Source organism: Callospermophilus lateralis, chromosome 4 (assembly GCF_048772815.1).
Source record: "Callospermophilus lateralis isolate mCalLat2 chromosome 4, mCalLat2.hap1, whole genome shotgun sequence".
NCBI classification, from domain to species: Eukaryota; Metazoa; Chordata; class Mammalia; order Rodentia; family Sciuridae; genus Callospermophilus; species Callospermophilus lateralis.
In genome coordinates, this window is record NC_135308.1 from 146883554 (window position 1) to 146908761 (window position 25208).

Consider the following 25208-nt stretch of genomic DNA (forward strand, 5'->3'; position numbering starts at 1 on the left):
TAAAAAAACTCAATATCAGAGTCAGATCCCTAGTTTCATCTTCTCACTCAATCAGGAAACAAAACCTTCACCACTAGCAAAAAAATAGAGGTTTATTTTCCAAAAGAATTGAAGCAAAGAGATTATAAATTCTAAGTATTCCTATACACTGAGTAAAGAGATGCCTCTCATAAAATGAGAATAAGTCATATAGCCTAATGCAGTAAATGAAAATTTCCAACTCATCAGTGCCTTTCCAAATTTTCCTTAGAAAACATGACAGTCAGATTTCTGTTTCCTAGGTCAAAGACTAGAATATACTTCTTTAGAAACTGACTTCTGGTATAGTTTGAATATGATTTGTTACTTCCAAAACTCACATTGGAGTTTAATGCCCATTGTGAGGCATTCAAAGGGTTACTTAATCTAGCTATAGTGTTTGAAGTTAGGGCCTTTTGGAAGTGATTAGGATTGAGTAAGGTCATCAAGGTGGAGTCCCCATGGTTGAATTCTGGAGGCTTTAAAAGAGGGAAACCACACATTCATGTTGGGTTGCCCTTTCACTATCACTGCCTCAGGACTCTCCCAAGGTCATTGCCAGATATGGCCCCTCAGAATTAAACAACTAGTAATGTGAGTCAAAATAAACCTTTTTTTAAAAACACTCTTTCCTTAAAATCTGTGGTATTGTTCAACTAATTTAAAAAAATAAATAAGACCACCTCCTAAAAAAAAAAAAAAAAGATCTAGAAATTACCAGGAAAATGGTGAGGTCTATATTTTAATCTCTACTGTGAAACCCACCTCTCAAAAACATCTATTCACATAAATAGTTTCTAATGTTTTAGTTAACTATAAATAAAAATCACCACATATTTAAAGAAATACCAAAATAAATATTTTTAAAAAACATTAGTTTCGTCGGAAGAATAGAAGATAATCTGCATCCATGAAACAAGAACAGAATGCTACAAAATAAATACATGCACACTTAAATTGCGATAGAAGTATTGGAAAATATATCTAAGGAAATTTCTCCAAAAGTAAAATAAAAGATGAGACATTAGAAGTTAAGAAAGCTAGGCAATTGAACAAACAGATTCAAAACCCGAACAGCAGAAGTTACAAACATTAGAAAGGAATAGAAATGGGAAGATCAATGAAATAACAAGAAATTTTGTAAGAACTGAAAAAAAGTTCCTTATTCAGAGAGGCTGTTGAATGTTCAACAGATGGATTTTTAAAAATATATATGTATAACTTCATTTGAGAAAGGAGTTTAATCTTTTGCCCATTTATTGACTGGGTTATTTGCATTTTTGGCGTTAAGGTTGTTTATGTATTCTGAATATTAATCCTCTGTCAGAGAAGTAGCTGGCAAAGATTTTTTTCCCATTCTGTAAGCTCTCTTCACACTCTAGTTTCCTTTGCTGTGCAGAAGCTTTTTAATTTGGTGCTGTCCCAGTTATTTATTCTTGATATTATTTCTTGAGCTTAAGGAGACTTGTTAAAGAAGTCAATGACTGCATTAATATGTTGGACTATTGGCCCCATGTTATCTTCAAGCGTTTACAAATTTTCTGGTCCACTTTAATTTCACTAGTGAGAGAGAGAAATCTACTTTCACTCTTCTACATATGGATATGCATTTTTCCTAGCACCATCTGTTAAAAAGGCTATCATTTCTCCAATATACATTTTTAGCACCTTTGCAAAGTATTAGATGTCTGTAGGTATGTGGGTTTGCCTATTTCTTATACTTTTCCATTGGTCTTCATGTTTATTTTTGATCCCAATACAAATAACCAACAAAAATATGAAAAACGTTCAACATATCTGGAAATCATGAAAATACAAATGAAAACTACCTTGAGATTTCTCCTCACTTCAGTGATGCCAATCATCAAGAATACAAATAATAATAAATTCTGGCAAGAATGTCAGGAAAAAGATAACACTCACATCGTTGGTTGCAAATTAGTACAATCACTTTGGAAAACAGAATGGTGATCCAAAAAAAAAAAAAAAACCAGAAATGTAACTACTACATTACCCTGCTATCCCACTTCTCAGTATGATGATGATGATGATGATGATGATGATGGAGAAGAAGAAGAAGAAGAAAAGAAACATTCTATTGTTAAACCATCTATCAATGTTTATAGCACACAATTCACAATAGCCAAGTTATGGAACCAGCTCAGGTGCCCATCAACAGATGAATGGATTAAGAAAATGTATTATATATACATATCGGTTTAACTCAGCCATAAAAAGGAATGAAATTATGGCACTGCCAGTAAATGGATAAAACTAGAGAACATCATGTTAAATGAAATCATCTAGACTCAGAAAATCAAGAATTGAATGTTTTTTTTCTCACATGTGGAATTTAGAGCAAAGTAAAGGGAAAAGAGGGGCGGGTAAGTATCAGAGTTCATGAGGATAAAGGGAAGATCAGTGGAGTAGAAGAAGGAAATTGAGAAGGAGAGAAGAAGAATGGGAAAGAGAGAAAATGTGGAATGAATTTGATAAAATTACACTCTGTGAATGTATAAAATCACAATGCATTCTACCTTAATACACATCAAATTAAAAACTAAATAAATAGAAGAGCAGTATAGAGAATAGAAAGGGGAATAGGGAAAGGGAGGAGGAGAAAGAGAAGGGGAAGTAAAGAGGAAGCACTGAGGCCTAAAATGGACCAAATTAAATTCTATGCACGTATGATTATGTCAAAATGAACCCAAATACTATGTGCAACTATAACGTGTTATAAAATCACTTTTATAAAAACATGAGACTAAACCAAATAGCTAAATACTGACAATATGAAAGCATTTATTTTGTGTGTGTGTATATATAATATATATATATATATAAATTATATATATTTATATTATAAACATAAAGAAAAGGTACAAACTTGTCTAAAGAGCTTCAGAATGTAGTGTTTAGCACAATACACAGATCATGATTATTGAAATGACTAAAGAATTCTACATATGGGATTGTAAATAACTCCTCCCCACAAATATACACCCTCAAAAAAAAGTTGTTGCCTTTAAAAGTAAAACATAAGACCTTCTTTTAACTTATATTTCAAATAATTTGTTTTTCTGTTCACATTTTAATTTTCCCTTTATCAATTGCCAGTAAATGAGAAACAATAAAATTAAATAGTCCCTTAATTAGTTGCTGCCTATAAAATACAATAACATCTATGCTATACTGAGAAATTACTATGTGATTTATATTACCATGGGACTCTTTTCCATTTATTATTTTTATTTACCGACAGACCTTGGGAGCAAATATTCTTTTCCCCTCATCTTATAAAGAGAGGTCAAGTAAAACCTGAAGTCTCAGAGCTGGTAAGTAAGAAAAAAATAAAAATTCTACAGCCAGTCTATAGGTAGACCTTATGCTTACTTAACCACTCTGTTACAGGATACCTTATTTGGCACAACATGCTATAAAAGAAAATATATTAAAAAATCAAGATGATATAGCTGCCATTTAAAAAAGGAGGTATATATTTTCTTTGTTTCTGCTACATTATTATAACTCCTGAGAGCATTTTGCCACCTGTGACAGTCAGTGAAATTTTCTATAATTTGGAACACAGAAGCCCATCATTCATAAATATACAATTGTCCAACCAGTAATAAAAGGTAATTATCACAGAGATTTTTTAATCCTACAGATTATCTGGGTAAAATATACATATACATGGGAAATCTAAAGCTTTATCCTAACAAGAACATCTATAGGATTGATCATCAATATGTTGTTCACAAATGTGAATAAAAGTCAAATAGGCATTTTTGTCACCAATTCATGATTAGTTACTGGTTTTGACCTCAGAGATGAAATTGCATGGCATTATAAACAATTGCACACCTGGTTAAGAACTGTCTACATCTCATAGATTGACATTTCATTTCACTAGTTCCTTTGTTTTTGTTAATGGTACTGTAATTATCTAATCCAATTATGTGGTAAAGTTCTTACATCTCTTTCTTCTAAGGAAAAAAAATATTGATATATCTTCCCTACTCAAGTCTCCAATTATTTCCCATTACATGACAAATAATATCCTAATTCTTTCAAATGACTTCAAGTTTCTATGATTAAACTACTTTTCAGCCTTTTTTCCTATTCAATTTTACTCACTCCAGATTACAACCAACTGGAATTATTCACCCTGGCCTAATCATGCTCCATGCTTTTATTTGCATCATCTACCTTAATTCTCTGTTTTCAGCATATTGCAGTGGTTAAGCACTTATCCTCTAAAATTAGACAGTCCTGAATTTGAGTTTTAATTGTCCCACTATCTGATAGTTTTCAGCAGATATGTCCATTGTCAGTCTTACTAGCATTATTTATGCAATAGAAAATAACATTGAAGGTTTTTTCCTAATAATTAAATGAAGTAATGAATAAAAAGTGCCTGATACATGATAGGTCTCAATGAATATTAACTTTCTAATATATTATTTTCTTTTAATTTTATATATGAGAAATACAGTTGAGATTTCATCTCTTACATAAAAATTTTCAGATCTATCACAAACAGAAATAATGTAACTCACTTCTAAATGTCCGTGACTGTGTAAATGTGCAAAGTGTATTTTGGTATTTCACATATACACCAAAATCATAGATGACATATTGGCAAAGAGCATTGGTTGTGAAGTCAAATGTATATATACATTCATGTCCTAGCTCTGACATTTCCAAGCTATGTGATTTTGAGAAAAATCACATTAATCTTATTAATCCTCAGTTCCCTTATCTGCAAATGTATATAAATAATAATTCCCATTTTGATAGGACTATATAAGCATACAATTAACTGCTTGACAGTGACTGGCACATAAAAATAAATTCTGCTATTTTTGTTATTATATTTATTCTGAAAAAGTTGTGTATATACAGTGTGCTCATGCATAAACACATGTACAAACACAATGTGGCTTTCCTACCCTATTTAATTGTAAATTATTGGAAAGAAAACATTGCCTTATTCATATCTATATCTCATATAATGTTTGTTCATAATTGAACTTCATAAATATTTATTGAATAAATTATTGAATAAATGAACCATCATTTTCATTTGGCCACCTAGAAAATTTAACTAATATTAAGGGAAATATAAAATTGTATCACAAATATCATGGATTAATATTTTAGTTTTATTTCATATTAATTATTACCAATAGCTTTACCAGAAATGAAGACATTTATCAGTGGTTTAGCACTGCCCCCTAAAGACAGTACAGAAATTTGCTACCTAAAACCATATTTTAACTTATTTCAATAAAAAAAAATATCTTGGAAAGATTGTATCAAACCAAATCAAATCTTCAATTATATATGGAAAAGAAGTCACATAAACACACATAAACTCCAAGGATTTCCTTTATTTCACATGTCTTTTATACATTTTACTGAAGATATGACTATGTTCTAAAGTTGTGAAAAACTGGACATTTTTCTACAGAGAAAAGGCCTAAATCTATAGACTTTGAGCCTATTATCTTTCTTAGTTATTACATGATTATTATATAGAAGAAAGGATCGAATACTTCACATTGTTGCAAAGGAAAAAGAGTCATAATACATAAACACCATGGGAAGACAAATTTGAATTCTATGAAAGAAAAAAATACTAGAATAACTAAATCATCAAATAAAGAAGAAATGAAATTTCCCTGCAAGGTGGTGTGTCTGTGACTCTGTGGGTGTGTAATTTTTCATACATTTTATATGTAATAATTATTATCTAATTACATATGATAGTGGTTTGAAATTTATAAAATGTTTTTGGATATAGAATACCCAGTAAACTAAATAAGGATTATACCTGTTTTACAAATAAAGAAACGCAAGCTCAAGTTGTTACTCAGCTTGATGTTATCAAATGAAGCCAAATCATATATAATACAAGTACTACAATTGTTTTTAAAATTGGTTTTTACTTGTAGGTGGACACAATGACCTTTATTTATTTATTTTTTTTTTTTAATGTGGTGCCAAGGATCAAACCCAGTACCACATGCATGCTAGGGGAGTGTTCCACAGCTGAGCCACAACCCCAGACCCCCAAGTCCTACAACCATTTGATCACACTGTGGAAGTAAGCTCCTAATTACTGGAGTTCTTCAAAGGAACAACAGATGTTCAAGCCAATTTAATAGAACTATCAAGACAAAGGAACTACACAAAAAGGCTGAATTCAGGAAGGAACCCAGAAGAAATGGAGATCTAAAACAAAGAACAATTTGGAATGGGTAACTAATCTACCCTACCTTACAGCATACTCAGCATACCCCACAGGTCTTTTAGTATTTTCTTTTCAAAACTGAAATTGTTTTGTTGATTTTTATGAAATTTAAAAGAATGCATGCTTATTAAAAATAAATAATTCAAAATAAAAGATTAAAATGAAGAAAGATAAGCTTTCCTAAACTCATTCCTTTGGTAAATATTAAGTGAATGTCCTCCAAAATTTTTCATCCTTGTCTGATGACTTACCCAAAATAAATTAATAAATGTACAATTGTATACTAAAGAGGACAACCATTCTCAATTGTGTATATATTGCCAATGTTCTCTTTTAACCTATTTTCCACATAGTAACCAGAGAAATTCTTATTTCATAGGACAATGATTGGTAGTCAGCTTCTTCCCTAAAAGCATTGAATAGCATTTCAGATAAAATTGTTTTTCAGATAAAATTTAAAATTACTTTTTTACATTTTTATTGGTGCACTATAATTATACATAATAGTAGAACTCATTGTGTCATATTTTTACATGCATATATGACATAATTTGGTCAATTTCATTCCCCAGTACCTCCCTTTCTCCTCCCTTTCTTCCCTCCTCTTGATACCCTTCCTCTACCCTACTAGTTTCCCTTCTATTTTCATGATATTCCCACTTTATTCACCTTTTTTTCTCTAGCATCCACATATGAAAGAACATATATAACCCTTGATGTTCTGAGTCTGGTTTATTTCTTAACATGATAGTCTCCAGTTCCGTGCATTTTCCTACAATTAACATAACTTCAATCTTCTTCATGGCTGAGAATAGCCCATCAAAGGATTTTGTATATACAGCAAATTATCTTTATCCATTCATCTGAGGACAGATACCTAGACTGGTTTTATAACTTGGCCACAGAACATTGCACTACCATAAACATAGGTCATAGTAAAAGGACTTTAATTCTTTAGGATAAATACAGAGGAGTAGTATAGCTGAGTCACCTTGTTGTTCCATTCCTAGTCTTTCAAGGAACTGTTTTCCATAGTGGTTGTATTAATGTACAATCCCACGAACAGAGGATAAGTGTTACTTTTTCCTCATATGACAGCCCAGCATTTATTTTTATTTGTATTCTTGATGACTGCCATTCTAACTTGAGTGCAATGAAACCTCAGTGTAGTTTTGATTTGCATTTTCCTGATAGATAAAATATTGAATATTTTTTTACCTGTTTGCTGGCCATTTGTCCATTGTTGAGAATTGTCTGTTTAGTCCATTTGACCATTTACTGATTGGGTTATCTGAAGTTTTAGTGGTAAGTTTGAGTTTTTTATGTTTTCAGAATATTAACACATTGTAGGAAGAATACCTGGCAAAGATTTTCTCCCATTCTGTAGGTTTTGTCATCGTGGTCCTAAATTGTTTTCTTTGCTGCGCAGAAGCTTTTTAAATTCCATTCCATTAATTCTTGATATTATTTCTTGAGATTAATGAGTCCTTTTGAAGAAGTCATTGCCTATGCCTATATGTTGGGGTATCGATTCTGTTTTCTGAGAGCAGTTGCAAAATTTTTGTCTAATTCCTAGTCTTTGATTCATTCATGATTTGATTTCTGTATAGGGTAAGAAATAGGGATCTGGTTTCATTATTCTACATATGTATATCAAGTTTACTCAACACCATGTATTTAAAAGGCTGTCTTTTGTTCAATGTATATTTTAAACAACTCTTTGTCAAGGATCAGATAACTATCTGTGTAGTTTTCTCTGTCTTCTATTTTCTTCCATTACTCTACAGATCGGATTTTATGCCAGTACCATTGTAATTTTGTTACTAAAGCTTTGTAGTTGTTAATGGTTTAAATATAAGATGTCCACCCAAAAGCTCATGCGTGAGATTGGCTTATGAGGACCTTAACCTACCAGTGTTTTATTCCCCAGATAAGGATTAACTGAGTGGTGACTGTAGGCAGGTAGGGTATAGCTAGAGGAGGTGGGTCATTGGGGGTGCACCTTTGGGGTTTACATTTTATGAGCTGAACTTATTCTCTTTCTCTCTGCTTCTTGGTGCAGTCTTCCTCTACCACATCTCCCGTCATGATGTCCTGCTTTACCTCAGGCTCTGAGGAATAAAGTCATCCATCTGTAGACTCGGACATCTGAAACTGTGAGGCCCAAATAAACTTTCTCTCCTCTAAAAATTATTCTTGCCAGGTCTTTTGGTCACACCAGATTAAAAAGCTGACTAAAACAGTAGTATAATTTGAAATCAGGTATTGTGATGCTTCCAATATTATTATTTTTGTTCAGAATTGTTTGGGCTATTCTGGGTTTTTTATTCTCCATGGGAATTTTAAGAACTTTTTCTAGTTCAAAGAAGAATCTCATTGGGATTTTGATGGAGACTATGTTAAACCTGTAGATTGTTTTTGGTAATATGACCATCTTAACATTAATTCTGCTTATCCATGAACATAGGAGGTCCTTCTATCTTCTAGTGTCTTCTATTATTTCTTCAGTACTCTTTAATTTTCACAGTAGATATCTTTCAACTCCTTGGTAAGATTTGCTTCTATGTCTTTGTTTATTCTTTCTTCTTCTTGTTACTGTTTGAGGCTATTGCAAATAGAATTGTTTTCATATTTTTTTGGCAGGGTCATTTTTGGTATATAAAAAATGCATTAATTTTTGTTTATTGATTTTTTTCATGTTTCTAGTTTCTTTGAATTTGTTCATCAACATTGGAAGTCTTCTAGTGGAGTTTTTTCTTTTTTGGAGGGGGGGTCTTAAAAGCATAGGATCATATTGTCTTCAAACAGTAATTATTTGACTTCTTTTTTTCCCCATTCATATTCCTTTTATTTCCTTCTTTTGCCTAATTTTTCCTATATTGAATAGGAGTAGTGATAGTGGACACCCAGGTCTTGTTCCTGATTTTTTAGAGAAAAACTTTCAGTTTTTTTCCATTCAGTATGACGTTGGCTTTGGTAAGTTTTATAATATTAAGGCAAGTTTCTTCTATCCCTTCTATCCCTTCTTCTATCTTTTCATGTTTTTTTCATACATGGGAGCTGAATTTTGTGGAAGGCTTTTTCTACATCTATTGAGATGCTCATATGATTTTTTTCTTTGATTCTATTTATGTGGTGAATGTATTGATTTGTGTTTGTTGAACCATTCTTGTATCCCTAGAATGAAAACAGTTTAATCTTAAAAGATGTATGATTTTATTGTGTTATTGAGCATGATTTGCTAGCATAATATTAAGATTTTGCATCTATATTCCTGAAGGATGTTTGGTCTGCAGTGTTTTCTCCTTGATACATCCGTATCTGATGCTGGTATCAGGGTGATACTGGCTTCACAGAATGAAATTGGAAGTGCTCTCCCTTTTCTATTTGATGGAATAATCTGAGGAGTATTGGCATTGATTCTTTCTTTTCTTATTTTTTAAATTTTTATTTATTTGTTTGCTTGTTTGTTTATTTACTTGTTTTTTTTATACTGGGGACTTATCCTATGGGTACTTTACCACTGAGTCACATACCCAGCCCTTTTTATTTTTTGGAACTTTTTATCTGTATAGTTTTCTCCTTTCTGTTTTTCTGCCTCCAAATTATAATGGCTCAGTCTCCCTTAACACAGTGAAACTACTTGATTCTCTCTTTTTCCTTTTTGTGATGTGTTTAAGCTATGTATATAGGCAGAAAGAAGAAGTAATAGCAGTTTGTCTCCTGTGTTTTCTATCAGGCATCGGAGCCTTCTTTCATCTTATAATCTGATAACAGATGTTTATTTTGTCCAGTATTCTAGAACTTTAAAAAAGGAGTTATTTCACACCTTATTGTTACTTCAGAGAAGTCTAACAAAGCAACTCTTCAAAAATAGTCATATATTTATTACTGTCTATTCATCTTAGAGCTTTTATCACTTCTCACATTTGTCTGGTTAAATCATCCCCTTTCCTCTATTTTGTATGAATTCTGTAAATACGTTAATATTCCCTCATCCCATATTTATTCCTTGAAATTAGTCATTTCCATCCACAGTTATGCTTTGTTGCCAATTTTACAATTTCAAGATAAGTAAATGGTCCTGGGAAAATAATCCTACTATCACATAGTCATCATTGAACTATTAATTTTGCATCAATAGAAACATACACTTAAAATCAATCTGAGCTTCTTGCAAAGATAACATCAGTACTACTTAAGTTAATTTAATTTAAAATTATATTATTAACACCTGATATTTTTTAGAATTCATTTAAATTAATTAAAAATATAGTGATAAAAATTACTGTCTTGGAAGCTAAACCTGAAAATGAGGGAGTAAAAGCCCAATATTATGTCATAAACATTGAACTTAAAGTATAAAAAAATACACACATAAATGTACAGTAAAATTAGACCAAAAGTATAAATATTACAGATCAAAACAAGGTGCTAGGAAAACATTTTTTTTAAAGAAGTAATTATTTTCAACCATGGAGAGTGAAGGAGAGAAGTAAGAGAGTGCTGAGAAATAGTACCTCATGAGATAAAAATTCTACCCAGAAAGGAAAGAGGGAATAAAAATGAGGCCAAGGGATTGCATGATCATGGCAGCATGAATTCAATGGCTGTTTGGAAATAAGCCATATGAAAAAAATAAGATGAAAGGCATGGTGGGGAGATGGGACAGAAAAACAAATCAGGGCTCTGATGTGGGAAGCAGACAATTTAAAACAGGTCCACTAATGTCAATAATTTTCTACTTCTAATTATATTTCAATTTAAAAAATAGGTTTTATGTGGTTGAGTACAAGGCATTCAGAGACTATTTCTCTTACCTGAATTATCAAGTGCAAACAACTCAATCTATTGTTTTAAATTATTTGATAGATGTTACATGAAGTATATTTTCTGTTATTTATGTATTCTGCAAAATGACTAGCACATTTCTAAGCACACCACATGTATATGTATTTTGACTGGACAACTCTGCTTCTTTCCAGTTCCTTATTTCCTCTTTAGACTAGAGTAAAATAGAAATGCACCTGGTAATAATATATATGTAAATATGCTCAAATATGCATGAACATTTGTGTATTGAACTAATAAAACAGAAAATAATAGGTATATGTCATCAGGAAAATACATGAAGAAAGACTTCTAATAATCCTACAATCAAAAGAAAAAAATTTTCATTAACATAGTAATATTTTATCATTTTCAATATATAATTATATGTTCATTGTCATTTTTCATCTTCCTATTATATATACTCTTTTCTTATATTTTCATCCACTTTCTGGGGAAGCAGTTATATAGAAGTAAAATATTAGGAAAAAAGTATATAGTTTAAGTGTCTATAAATGAGCAAAACTTTTGATGAAGTATTTAATATTAAAAAATAGTGAATACAAGTTGGACATTTAAATCTATTATATCAGTAGAAAACTTATTAACCTTATGTCATAATGGTAGAGGTAGAAAAAATGAAATGTGAATAGACATTGAGGATTTTGTACAGTCTGTTAATATTGGTAAGGAAAGGTTAAGGTCATACTTCTGCCAAGATATGTGGGACAGATGATTTAGATTAATGGTTTGATATTTTGGGTGAGTTCTATGATTTACATGAGAAAGTTTTCAGGGTTTTTTTATTAGAAAATATATTTTACTATAAACTTTAACAAAATAAATGTCAAAGTAACTAGATATGATTTCCATTTTTCTCCATTTCTCATATACAAGGACATGTCATGTTGATATACAGAGGTAAGTGTGCATGTAAAGATGAACTTATGTAAACAAAATGGAAAATTAGATCATAATTTCATCAAAGCATGTAGCAGCAAAAAAATAAAGATATTTTTAAGTATTTAAATATACTATGACTCAGTTTTTAAAAGACTTGAAGTTTTTTTTAAATACACACAATAAGGTGATATAATTTAAGAAATTTTACCTTTGCAGAAGGTATTTTGGCTGGGTATGTGTGTATATTAAATATACCTGGTAAATTTATGTTTTTAAGCGCAGAGAATTTAAAATTTTTTGTAATGTTTTAAAAGATTATATGTCCTGACAGAAATTATTCAGTTTTGTGGTCTTGGTTTATAACTGACTCATGCTCAAGATAAATTATACTTCAGATTATTTTCTAATCCTAAAAGTATATTCATCAGTTTCACTTACCAGAGTGAACATTATGGTATTCATACTACAAAGAAGAAAATGGATCTGGATTAAATCTTCAGAAGTAAAGTTTGGGGGTCAATCTCCCACTTGAAGACCCAAATTGAATGGATCAAGGACATTAGACGTAGGCATTAGAAGAAAATGTAGGCCCGAATCTCCACCATGGCAGCTAAGAAGCCAATTTTCCTCAACAAGACTCCTGAAGCACAAGATGTAAAATCAATGTATGAGTGCAATTATTTCCATAGAGCACTGCCAACACTTATTATTATTTTTATTCTTAATAGCTTCCGTTCTGACTGTGTCAGATGAAATCTTAAGAGTAATTTTGATTTGCATTTCTCTAACTGCTAGAGATGTTGAACATTTTTTCATATACTTGTTGATTGATTACATCTTCTGAGAAGTGTCCATTCAGTTCTTTAGCCCACTTATTGATTGGGTTATTTGGGTTTTATAGTGTTAAGATTTTTGAGGTCTTTATATATGCTAAAGATATTAGTGCTCTATCTGATGTGCATGTGGTAAAAATGTGCTCCCATTCTGTAGGCCCTCTATTCACCTCACTGATTGTTTCTTTTGCTGAGAAGAAGCTTTTCAGTTTAAATCCATCCCATTTATTGATTCTTGATTTTAATTCTTGCAATATAGGAGTCTTATTAAGGAAGTTAGGGCCTAATCCAACATGATGAAAATTTGGGCCTGCTTTTTCTTCTATTAGGTGCAGGGTCTCTGGTTTAATTCCTAGGTTCACTTTGAGATGAGTTTTGTGTATGATGAGAGGCTTAATTTCATTTCACTACAAATGGATTTCCAGTTTTCCTAGGACCATTTGTGTAAGAGGCATAGAAGGCAGTATGGAGATTCCTTGGAAAACTTGGAACAGAACCACCATTTGACCTAGCTATCCCACTCCTTGGTTTATGCCCAAATGACTTTAAAACAGTATACTACACTGATGAAGCCACATCAATGTTTATAGTAACTCAATTCACAATAGCTACATTGTGGAACCAACCCAAATGCCCTTCAGTAGATGAATGGATAAAGAAAATGTGGTATATATACACAAAGGAATATTACTCAGCATTAAAAGAGAAAAAAATCATGGCATTTGCAGGTAAATGGATGGAGTTGGAAAATATCGTGCTAAGTGAAGTTAGCTAAAAAGCCAAAGGACAAATGTTTCCTCTGATATGAGTATACTGATCCATAATGGGTATGGTGGGGAATTCCTCATGAGAGGAATGGAAGAACTTTAGAGAGGGCAAAGAGGATGAAGGCAAAGGGAGGGAGCATGGGGAAGGAAAGCAGTGGAATGAGATGGATATTATTACCCTAAGTACATGTATGAAGACATGAACGGTGTGACTCTACTTTAGGAACAACCAGTCATGAAAAATTGTGCTCTAGATGTTTATTTTGAATTGAAAGATATTCTGCTGTCATGTATAACACATTAGAATAAATAAATAATTAAAAAAAAACAATAAGCAGAGGGAATAATAGAAGTTCACTGGATTAGACAAATGGGGATCAAGGGAAGAGAGTGGGGATAGGAATAGGAAAAAGAGTAGAATAAATCAGACATAACTTTTCTATTTTCATATATGAATGCACAACCAGTATAACTTCACGTCATGTACAACAACAAAAATGGGAAGTTATACTCTATGTATAATATGTAAAAATATATTCTACTGGAATGTATAACTAAAAATAACAAATAAAACTTCAAAAAAAAGAATTAGATTGAAATAAATTGTTACACTATGAAAATAAAGAACATATGACCCTAGATAAATAAACCTGAGTAAAGGCTAGAAAGAAAATAATCAAAGATATAACAGAAGAAAACTTCCAAAGTCAAGAAAGAGCATTGCCTGGAAAACTCAATGAAAAAAAAATATCTAGACATATTCTGGCAAAATAATTAATTCTAAGGAAAAACAATAACCTATTCAAGCTTTCATAATGAGTATTCTATTATACTAATCAGGATATTTACATTCAAGCAACATAAATTTGGTTAAACTGTTTACATATACTGGGGAAACCCATTTACTTAAGCTGATCAAGTAAAGCAAAAAAAATTATGTAACTATTGGGTAGCTCTATGAATAAATGAGAATCTTGAAGAATCAGACCCTGCTAACACACTACTTCTGGAATCTCAACTCTGCTATAACCAAAGTAATTTGGATATCTTTACCAATATTAAGTTTTTTTGCATCCTAAATAACAACAAAAAATTCCAAAGTCCACCATACCTTTATCAAGAGTATCACACTGATCTTATGAAATATTATAAGCATCAGATAATATAAAATATAAATAGAATACTTATGTATAAAATTTTAACTCAAAAACTTTATACCCAGCAAATTTACCATCTATGTTTAAAATCAAGACTTATAAAATGCGGCATTTATGAATAATTTAAGACAATAAAAATTTTCCAATTCAAACATAAATGTCATTTTATCAAGGGACAAAATAGAAATCAAAATGATGTGATAAAATTTTTCCAATTCAAAGATAAATATCATTCTATCAAGGGACAAATTAGAAATCAAAATGTGTAGAATAAAGGATAATTAGTGAACACTGAAATCAATTAAATATAATATTTTAAGTATAATAGTATTTGTTAATACAGTCATAAAATATGGTGTTAATATGTTCTTTATATTCAGGTGAAATACCACAAATTCAAGGAGTTGAAAATTATTGAAAATTGGGAGTAAAATATGTAACTGATTATAAAAAAAATGCTTAAAAACTAAGATTTTCTACATATGAGCAAAATCCACTAGAAGACATAATGGGAAAAGAACATGATTCAAAAAATTTAAAAATCAAAAATCAAAACAGCTAACAATAACCTTAATAAGAAATGTTGGGGCCCTAGATAAATAAAATTATATAAGTATAAAATATATATTAAGAAACACAGGAAAACTAATTTAAATGGAGAGAAATTTCAGAACACTGATGGCTGAATGTTCCAAAAATGGTAAATAGTCCTCAAATAAAAGTATATTAATTACAATTATAATCAAAATTTCTACAGACTCTATAAAGTGAGGGCAGAAATTATGTCAAATATTATCATATCAGAGACTAGTAGAAACATACATAACAGATATGAGTTTAACAATAAATGCTTTTCAATGAATGGTTAAAGTAATAAATTATTCCTAAATGTATTTGAAAGAAAAGATAGTAAAAGGAATTTAAAATTCACTAAAAAAAAATAAAGAAGATTAAAAAAAACTAAATAAGTCATGAAAAAGTTGAAAACTTGTATAAAAAGGAAAACACTATAGTATTTGTGAAAAAGTGATAGAAGAAATAATCCTAGTTCAGAATTTAATATATAATCTTTATTAGATAAATATCTATGGAGAATGAATGAGTAGATTATTCAATAAACTATGTTTAAAAATAAAGTTTTGCAGGGGAACACAAAAGTTCTTATGTATAGCAGAATTTGAAATCATTGAATTAAAGTTTGTTGTGTAGAAAAATAAGCACTTTTTTAGAAAGATCTTTCTAATGAAAACTGTAGTAAATATAATAAAAATAATTTAAATATTTCATTTACTTAAATTCTTTAAATCATTAAAAAAGATTTAAGTCCTGTATTTGAACAATAATATCAATAAAGCTTATGAAAACCTAGGAATATTATTTACAACAAATACAACAAAGTAATAATATTCTTAATATGCAAAGACTTCATGCAGCAATAATCAAAATTGCCTATTAAATGAAAAACATACAAAAGGTTTGAACTGATAATTTTAAAAGAAGACAACTGATCACTGTTCATACTCATTAGTTTCACAGAAATGAAAATTCAAATAGCAAGGTAACATCTTTTATTGATCAAGGTGGCATTTTTTTAAAACCATAATACTCAATGCTTGTAAGGAGTTTTGCATTGGAAAGATAAATTGGTAAAAAATATTTCAAGAAATAAATTGGTAAAGAGCATAAGGAATCTCAAAATAAGGTCCCTTCTCTTTCATATGTCTTCAGAAATTCTACTTCTAGATAGCTATACTGGTGGAATAAACATATGTCATATGCATGTCCAGTGATATTCATTAGGTAATTGCTGTAAAAGCAAATAATTGAAAAACTCTGATGTCTAACAGAAAAACACTATTAAATAAATTGGGATATATCCATATAATCAAATATTTAATATCTTTAAAATATTCTCTGAAAATATTCCATAATATGCAAAAATGTTTAAAATTACTATGTAATACTGTTTTAAAAAGCAGATAAAATTTGATTAGTTTTTAATTATAATAAAATTCTGAGCCAGCTCAAAATAGACAATGGTCAATCTGAATTTTTTCTTTATGTTTTTATGAATTTTGTAAACTCTATAACTAAATTTGGCTACTTTTATAATCAGACAAATATTGCTGCTTTTATATACTTTACTGAAAGTATTTTGCCTCTACCATTTTAATTTCAAGAGGATTTGTGCCTAAGGCACAAAGTTTTTTACTTAATAGCATTTATCATAGTATTACTTAAAACAAATTGGTAGACAATGTAAAGGTTTAACCAATAATTAAAGTATGCTATCTTCATATATTAGCATATTATTACTATAAATAACATTATCTAAATAATTACTGGAAGGGGAAAAATCTCATAATAAAAAAATGAAGATACAAAATGCATAGCATGATTCTGGTTTCATATTTATAGTCACCTGTATATGATAAAAGATAAAACATATTAATGTCAGTTGAATTCTCCTTTTATTTCTCATGCATATAATTTTTTCTAAGCTATTCATAATAAGAAAAGAATAAGTGTGTTTTTAAAGAAAAAAATTGAAAAATATTTCCCATATGACTTTAGTAATTGAATACTGATTTATTGAAATGTCTCAGAAAACAGAAGCAATCCTAAAAACTTATTTCATAATTCCAAATATTAGCTTAACAATTTCTATTTTTCAATTTATAAAAATAAGCAGGATTTAATTTCATTATATATATTAAGGTAAATAAAAAGTATTAATTTAAAGTATTTCATTAATGATCTTTTCTATGAGTTTATAAAATATGTTCTTGGTTGTCATTCCTTTTTATGTTTCTTGCTTCTAAAAATGTTAAAATAACATGATGTATTGCCATATACCTCTGTGAAGGCAAAATCTGGAAGACAAATAGAAAAAAAATGTAGTTCCTACAGTTGGCAAAAACTACCAAAATCCTTAGGACTTTAGTTTCATACACGTTAAATTATAAAAAGTTACAAGTTAACTTGATTTAAAGAGTGTGAGAAAATAGGGAGAAAAAGATCTACTGAGACACTAGAACAAACAGGAAGGACTAAGGTACATACCTTTATTCTTACTGACATATCTGCCAAATGAATCATATAAAATTCAATATTGAATGTATTCAGATTAATAATGTCTATCAAAAATAATTTTAAGAGAATCTTAATTAGAAGTTTCCAAACACTAAAAACAATTAATTTGCAGTTAATCTTTAGGTGTTTTTTTTTCCTGTTCAAATATTTTTTGCTCTCTTGCATCTTTCATGGCCTATATCTTATATCTAGTTTCTGGCCTTATCCCTGTTTCTAGGTCCCCAATAGATATGTGATCAAGAAAGTCATGCACCATGACAAAATTGACAGGAGTAAAGTCTTACAAGCCTATAAATTATCCCCCAACAATGATTGTTGTTTCTTCTTTGTTTTCTTTTTTCCATTCCTAAGGCTACTCAAGAAAGGAGTAAATAAAATACCATTAATAATACATAAATTAGAAATGATTGGGTGAGGAAGGAATGTGATTAATATATTTAAAACTATATCTGTGGGAAACAATTTCAAAGTGTTTCCCATAAAATATGTTATAATTAGATTCTCTTCTGAAACTGTTAGCACTTTGAAATAAAATCAATCCTGCGCTGCTAAGAACACTGTTATCTGCAGTTAACTCCTACCAGTGATCCAAATGACCCAGTCAAATCTCCAGCTGCTTGTGTTATTCAGAATAAATTCTCCACTTATTCAATAGAATAAGAGAAAGCAGTTCAGTTAAAATTATCCACTAAAACTCTATCTTAGAAACAATGGCCATGCCTCAAAAAGAGTAGAAATTTGAGGAGTCATTCTATGATCCACCTTTCCAGAAATACCTGAATAAATAGAACTTAGTCTGTTTTAGAGAGTTCAAGACTAGGATTCTTGGGAAGGACAGCCTATGTCCATATTGTCCATTCCTTTTTCCTAAGTCACTAGTGGGGGCTTCTAGAAATAGAAAAGGACTGATGTCTACTCTTGGAGGCTGAAAAATGACCAAGACTCATCAGAGATCTCAAGTCCTAAAAAACAGAAGATACAATACTGACCTGATATTTAAATAAACAGGGTCAGAGCCTCCTCGAGGCTTCCCTTTCCAACAAAACTTGTAATACATATCACAGATTTGTGGACATCCCTAAGCAATGAGAGGCCAAGGGCTGCTTTTCACTGGAGAGAAGTTGCAATGTTGAGCTAAGTACAACTCATCCCTGATTGTACCAGAAAATAAAAAGATCTCTTTTCTAAGCCTAAATGTCACTGTAACAATCTGAGAGTAAACCCTAACCTTTTACTATTTACTGTTTTTTATTAACACATTTCATAAAATTCTAAAAACTTGAGCAGTACAGATATTAAGGAATCCCATACTCAAAGATATGAATAGGTAGAGTACGACCAATGAGATATGATCACTAATAGTAATGAAGGTAAAAATAATGGAGAACAAAGAAAAAAATGAAGAAAAATGTACTGTGATCTCCTGGTATTATAAAATTAGAACATGTAAAGATAGTCTCCAGAACTAAAATAAAATCTACTTAAATTCAAAAATTCAGATGAGAAAATAAAAAGGAAAAAATAGCCAAAAAAAAAGCAATTTGGGGTTTTAGAAAATAGAGAAAACAGAATAAAAAAAGAAGCAAAAACCCTAATAAATACCAAGTACAAATTTAGCACTTGTATTTGATGAATACTGGAATAAAAACAAATGAAAACGTGAGAATCAAATATGTAATAGAAGAAAGCTGTTCTGATCTAAGTTTTGTTCAAATTAAAAGATTTTACTAGATTTCAAGAAGGAATAATTCTATTTTTCAAGACAGAGAGAATTTTTTTAACACTTATTTTTTAATTTTCGGTGGACACAACATCTTTATTTTATTTTTATGTGGTGCTGAGGATCGAACCCAGCGCCCCACACATGCCAGACGAGCACGCTACCGCTTGAGCCACATCTCGAGCCCAGAAAGGAATAATTTTAAATGGCTTTCTTTACTTTCTTTTTTTTTTTGGCAGCACTCGGATTGAATCCAGGGACACTTTACCAGTGGGCTACATACCCAGCAGCCCTCCTCCCCCATCCCATTTTTTTATTTTGAGAAAAAGTCTTGTTAAATTGCCAGAAACTTATAATCCTCTTGTTTTAGCCTCCCGAATTGCAGGGATTATAAATATGCACTACTGCACCTAACTAAATGGCACATATTTAAAGACAACTTAATTTTTAGTTGAGTTTTCCCCAAAGTTCACTGAAACTTTTTTTTCTTCAGTCTTTTTTTCTCCATGCTTCATTTTAGTTTCTACTATTATATCCTAAAATTCATTGGTATTATCTGCTTCAGTCCTGTCTAGATTAATCCTATCAGTGTACTTTTCATTTCAGCTATTATATATATTTTCCCTAGATATTCCATTTCAATCTTATTTTTCTATCTTGCATTTCTCTTCTCATCATGCTCATGTACCCCTTATATTCTTTAGCATACTTATGACAGTGCTATATTTGTAATAGCTATGTTATAAACGTCTTAGCTAGTAAATCCATAAACTTTGCCATTTCTCTGTTTCTACTGGCTGATTTTTTTTTTCTCCAGGATATAGCTTCTTTATATGCAAAGCAATTTTCTATTGTTTGGTAAGTGTGAATATTACGTTATTAAGTGCTGAATCTTTGTATATTATTTTCTACTAGCACACAGTTACTTTACTTGCAGATCAGATTTATTACTTTGAAATGAAAAATAGGCTTCCATTTAAACTTCATTAGGGTAGTTCCAAAACAACCTTTGTCCAAGGGCTACTTTATCCATATTACTAAGATGAGACTCTTCTGAGAACTCTACCTGCTATGGTTTGAATATCTGCGATAGCTCCAAGTTCATGTTGAAAGTTATTCCCAATGCAACAATATTGTATTGTATTATTATATTATATTATTTTATATTACATTATATTATATTATATTGTTATGGAATTGCTCAGCATGCTGCTTTTTATCAGTTCTTTCCCCAGATTATTATTTTTTAAGATTTTTCTTTTCTTTTCTTTTTGTAATTGTTGATGGTCCTTTATTTTATTCATTTATTTATATGTGGTACTGAGAAATGAAGCCAGTGCTTCACACAAGTGAGGCAAGAGCTCTACCACTGAGCAACAACCCCAGCCCTTCCCCAGCCTCTTGAATGTGCAGATCATCATTAAACCAGAGTTGATGGAACCCTTTCAGTGTATGCAGCTCTCACCTAGCAATCTTGAATTTAAACTCTTGTCTCCTCAACTTGCCTCCACTCTGTGGCCTATAAACTGCCTCCATATAGTAAGCCAGGTAATCACAGAACTTTTATAAAACACACCTCCTTTGTTTCTCTTCTGTCAGAAATCTTCGATCTATGCTAATGTTTAGCACCTGAAAAGAGCTGTTTCATATATTCACTTTTCTAGTTTTTTCACTATGAGAAAATTATTCCCAAAACAATCCCTTTTGATTGGATAATGATGATTTTTGGAAAATATTAACCTAAAGGGAAAAAAGGCAAGTTACAAAAGTTATTATTTTTCTTAGGAGACATATAGAATATTTTAAAGGTACTATTATACCCCCCCAAAAAACTTATTTGTAGTACCCTGCACCAACTAACTCACTTTTCTAGCCCTAGAGTAATCGCAACTGAAATTTGCCTTGACTGAAAAATTTTCCTCCCACATTTTATTAATCAAAGCCCTCCTATCTTTCCGTTTTCTGAATATGCCTAATGTAAATATTTCCTACTTGATAGTTTGATTTCCAGTTTTAAATTCCTCAAGTCCATCAAGATTAATATACCTAAAACACAAAACATTTCTTATTCATTTTTGAATCCCCAATGATTAGTTCCAGCTTTAGACACAGCAAAAATTGAATAAATATCAATTTTGTTGAATAAATGCTGAGTCCTTCCATTTTGAATTGGAAAAAAATATATTCATCCTTCAAAATTTAGCACAGGTGTTTGTTGGCTGTCCTTTGAAGCCTGCCTAAAACCTCATCTCCCATTTCCAATTGCTCTAAGGATGGATTGAGGGAGTCCTTCTGTGTCCTCTATTTATAATATTATATCATTTATACTACTGAGAGTTATGAAAACTAAGTCACTTTTCTTCATATCATTAATATGAGGCTCAGTACTTAAAACATGACAAATAATGAATAAATGCTTCTTGGATAAATAAAATATTTGGAATTTTAATGGAGATGAATTAAGAATCCCTATGGTAAAAGGTCAAATAAAAACAGTTTAATCAAATACCATTTTTTAATAAAACTCTCACTCAATAAAAAAATAGTAATAGTTCAGTGGTTAAACAGTGAATAAAAACAAACATTTCACAAAAGAAATACAACTAAAAACATAGTGGAAAATGTCTAATATTATTAATAATCAAATAAATACAAATTAAAACAATAAAGTGCCATCTGGTCCATAATACCTCCCAAAATTGAAAAAAACAAAATTATAATATATGTGCATTTTATTTTAATAAACATATATATGAACATGTATAAACACACACATACACTGGTGTGATTATGGTAAGAATCACATACTGAAAATCTGGTAATAGCAGTGCATTTAGTACTGTTATTTGTCACTTAATGATGAGGATATATTCTGAGAAATATATCATTAGGCAATTTTGATTTTGTGAAAATATTCCAGATTATACCTAAGATGGCTATGATATCACTAGGAAATATAATTTTATAGGACAATCATTGTGCATGTGGTCATCATTAAATAAAACATCATTGTGTGGCTCATGACTATGATATTGGAGAGCTAAGATTTGAAACCAGTTCTTTATGAAACAAAATAGTGCTTTTTTTTCCCTTTTTAACTAATATGTTATATTTATCTAACTTTATGTGTGAATTTGACTAGGCTCTGGTGTTTAGTTGTTTGAGCAAACACCTGTCAATATGTTGCCATGAAGGTATATTTTTAGATGTGATTAACATTTAAATTGGTAGAGTTTGTGGAAAGCATATTACCTTCCATAATTTGGGTGGATCTATTCCAATCAATTGAAAGTCTTCAGAGATAAGACTGAGGTCCCCCAAAAGGAAGGAATTCTGTCTTCAGACTGCAACATTAAATCTTGCCAGAATTTACACACACTCATACCCCTAATTGATTCTGTTCTGGAAGAACTATAAAAGACTTAATGAAAAGTAATCCTAAGAAAATTGTATGCAAAAGGTAAAACCCACTTAATAATAGTTAATTTTGTGTGTCAACTTGATTGGATCATGAGATGTCCAAATATCTGTTTAAACATTAAACAGATGTAACATGTGTAAGTGTGTTTACAAAAGAGATTCACATTTGAATCAGTAGACTAAAACAGATTACACTTCCAGTGTGGGTAAACATCATCCAATTTGTTAAAGGCTTAAACAAGAAAAAAAAAAAAAAAGGTGGAGGAAAGGAAGATTCATTCTCTCTCAGCCTAACTGCTTAAGCTGGCACACAAATCTTCTCTTGATCTTGGTGCTCCTGTTTCTCAAGTCTTCAGACTTGAACTGGAATCTACACTAGCAACTCTAGCTCTGAGGCCTGCAAACTGTACAACTGGCCTTTTTGGGCCCCGCAGCCCACAGAAGACTGATCATGAGACTTCTGGGCCTCTGTAATCATGTGAATCAATACCTTATAATAAATCTCTTTCTATATATTTCTATATCTATCTGTGTCCATATCTATGTCTATCTATCTCTTTGTATCTCCTATTGATTATGCTTCTCTGGGGAACCCTAACTAACATACTTATGTATGTATATTTTAATTTGGGATCATTATCATTACTTGCCTTAAGTTTCTCAAATTCTTTGTCAGTTTGCTGGAACTATAAAATGAAGATAAAATTGAAGATAAAACTCAGTGATACAGTGCCAACTTAGCATGTGCAAAACCCTGGGTTTCACCTTCATCACCATAAAAAGTAAAAATGAAGATAATAATTATGCTTGCCTTATAGGATTGACATAGACCTTTAATGAGAAAGAATTATAGAAAGAATTCAAGATTGAATAGGTGTTATTATTGCATGGATTATATCTTTATTAATCATAGTTAAACCTGTCAATAAAGAAGGGAAGGAGAAAAAAGGTGAAGCAATTAATGTCCACTAAGCAGCTATCATACCTGGGCATTTCTTCATAATTCTCTGAGTTGTCTTAATGGCTCTATGAGGAAGATAAGTTATTGGCAGTCAAGGAAACTAGGCACTGAACAGTAACACAGTTTGACTGGTTGTATAATAGGTAAATGATGAGATTAGATATAGTCAATATCTGACCAATTTTAAAATTCAGTGTTCTGCTGTCTATAATACCTGCCTCTTAAAAAAGGTAGTTATTTCTTCCAGTACAAATATTATGCAGTAATTATTGATGATAGTAAAACTAAGTAATAGCATTAAAATGCTCATTACATGTTTAGTTAAAAAAAAGCATGAAATAAAACTATGATTATGATTAAAACTATGTAAAATATGAATGTCAATGGAAAATGATGTATGGTACACATAAAAAGTAAGAACACTGAAGATTTTAACTTAGAAGATGAATATAGCTAAAATTTATATGAATTTCAAAATTCTTGAATACTAAGATAATTAGTCATTTTCTCCCTTGCATGAAGTAAAACTATACCTGAAAATTGTAAGTTACTTATTTTGACTCTAAATAAGCTTATTTTTAAAATAAAGTAATTTACAGAGAAATTAGAACAAATAACTTCTTCTGCTAAAATAAGCTCTATGTATTTTTATATACTTCTAGTCAGTAGCTATTGATTAAGGTACCACTTTTGGCATGTTTAATATATCAGTGCACAATATAGAAACTCTAATTTTAATGCACCTTCCAATCTAGTGGTAGGAAAGAGGGTGCTATGGTTTGGATACATGTTCCCCAAAGGTCCATGTGTTATAGGTTTGGTCCCCAGCTCTTGGAATTACTGGAAGGTGGTGGACATAGTGGAAGTAGAAGGTCTTTGAGCATGCTCTTGAAGAGGATTATAGGATCCTGTACCCTTCCCCTCTCTTTCTCTCTCTCTCTTTTGTTCACTTCCTGGCAATGAAATGAGAGTTTCTGCTTTACTACTTGCTTCCACTATGATGTACCACGTTACCACAGATCCAAAAGTAACAAGGCCAACCAATCATGAACTGGAACCTCTAAAATTGTAAACCAAAATAAAACATTTAACTTTATAAGTTGATTATCTCAGGTATTTGTTGAAGGGGAAAAAAATGACTAACACAGAAGGAATGCTGACACTTAATAAACCAGAAAATAAATTTTTAAAAATTATCAAATAATTATAAGTTCATACAGAGAACTCAAAATCAGAATGACTGAAGAGAC

At 30.7% G+C, this 25208-nt stretch overlaps 1 protein-coding gene across 6 annotated transcripts in view; it reads right to left on the reverse strand.

Moving 5' to 3' along the window:
- Anks1b (ankyrin repeat and sterile alpha motif domain containing 1B) overlaps positions 1–25208 on the reverse strand; it is a 1098518-nt gene that overhangs the window by 766902 nt on the left and 306408 nt on the right. The gene's annotated exons all lie outside the window — the stretch shown is intronic.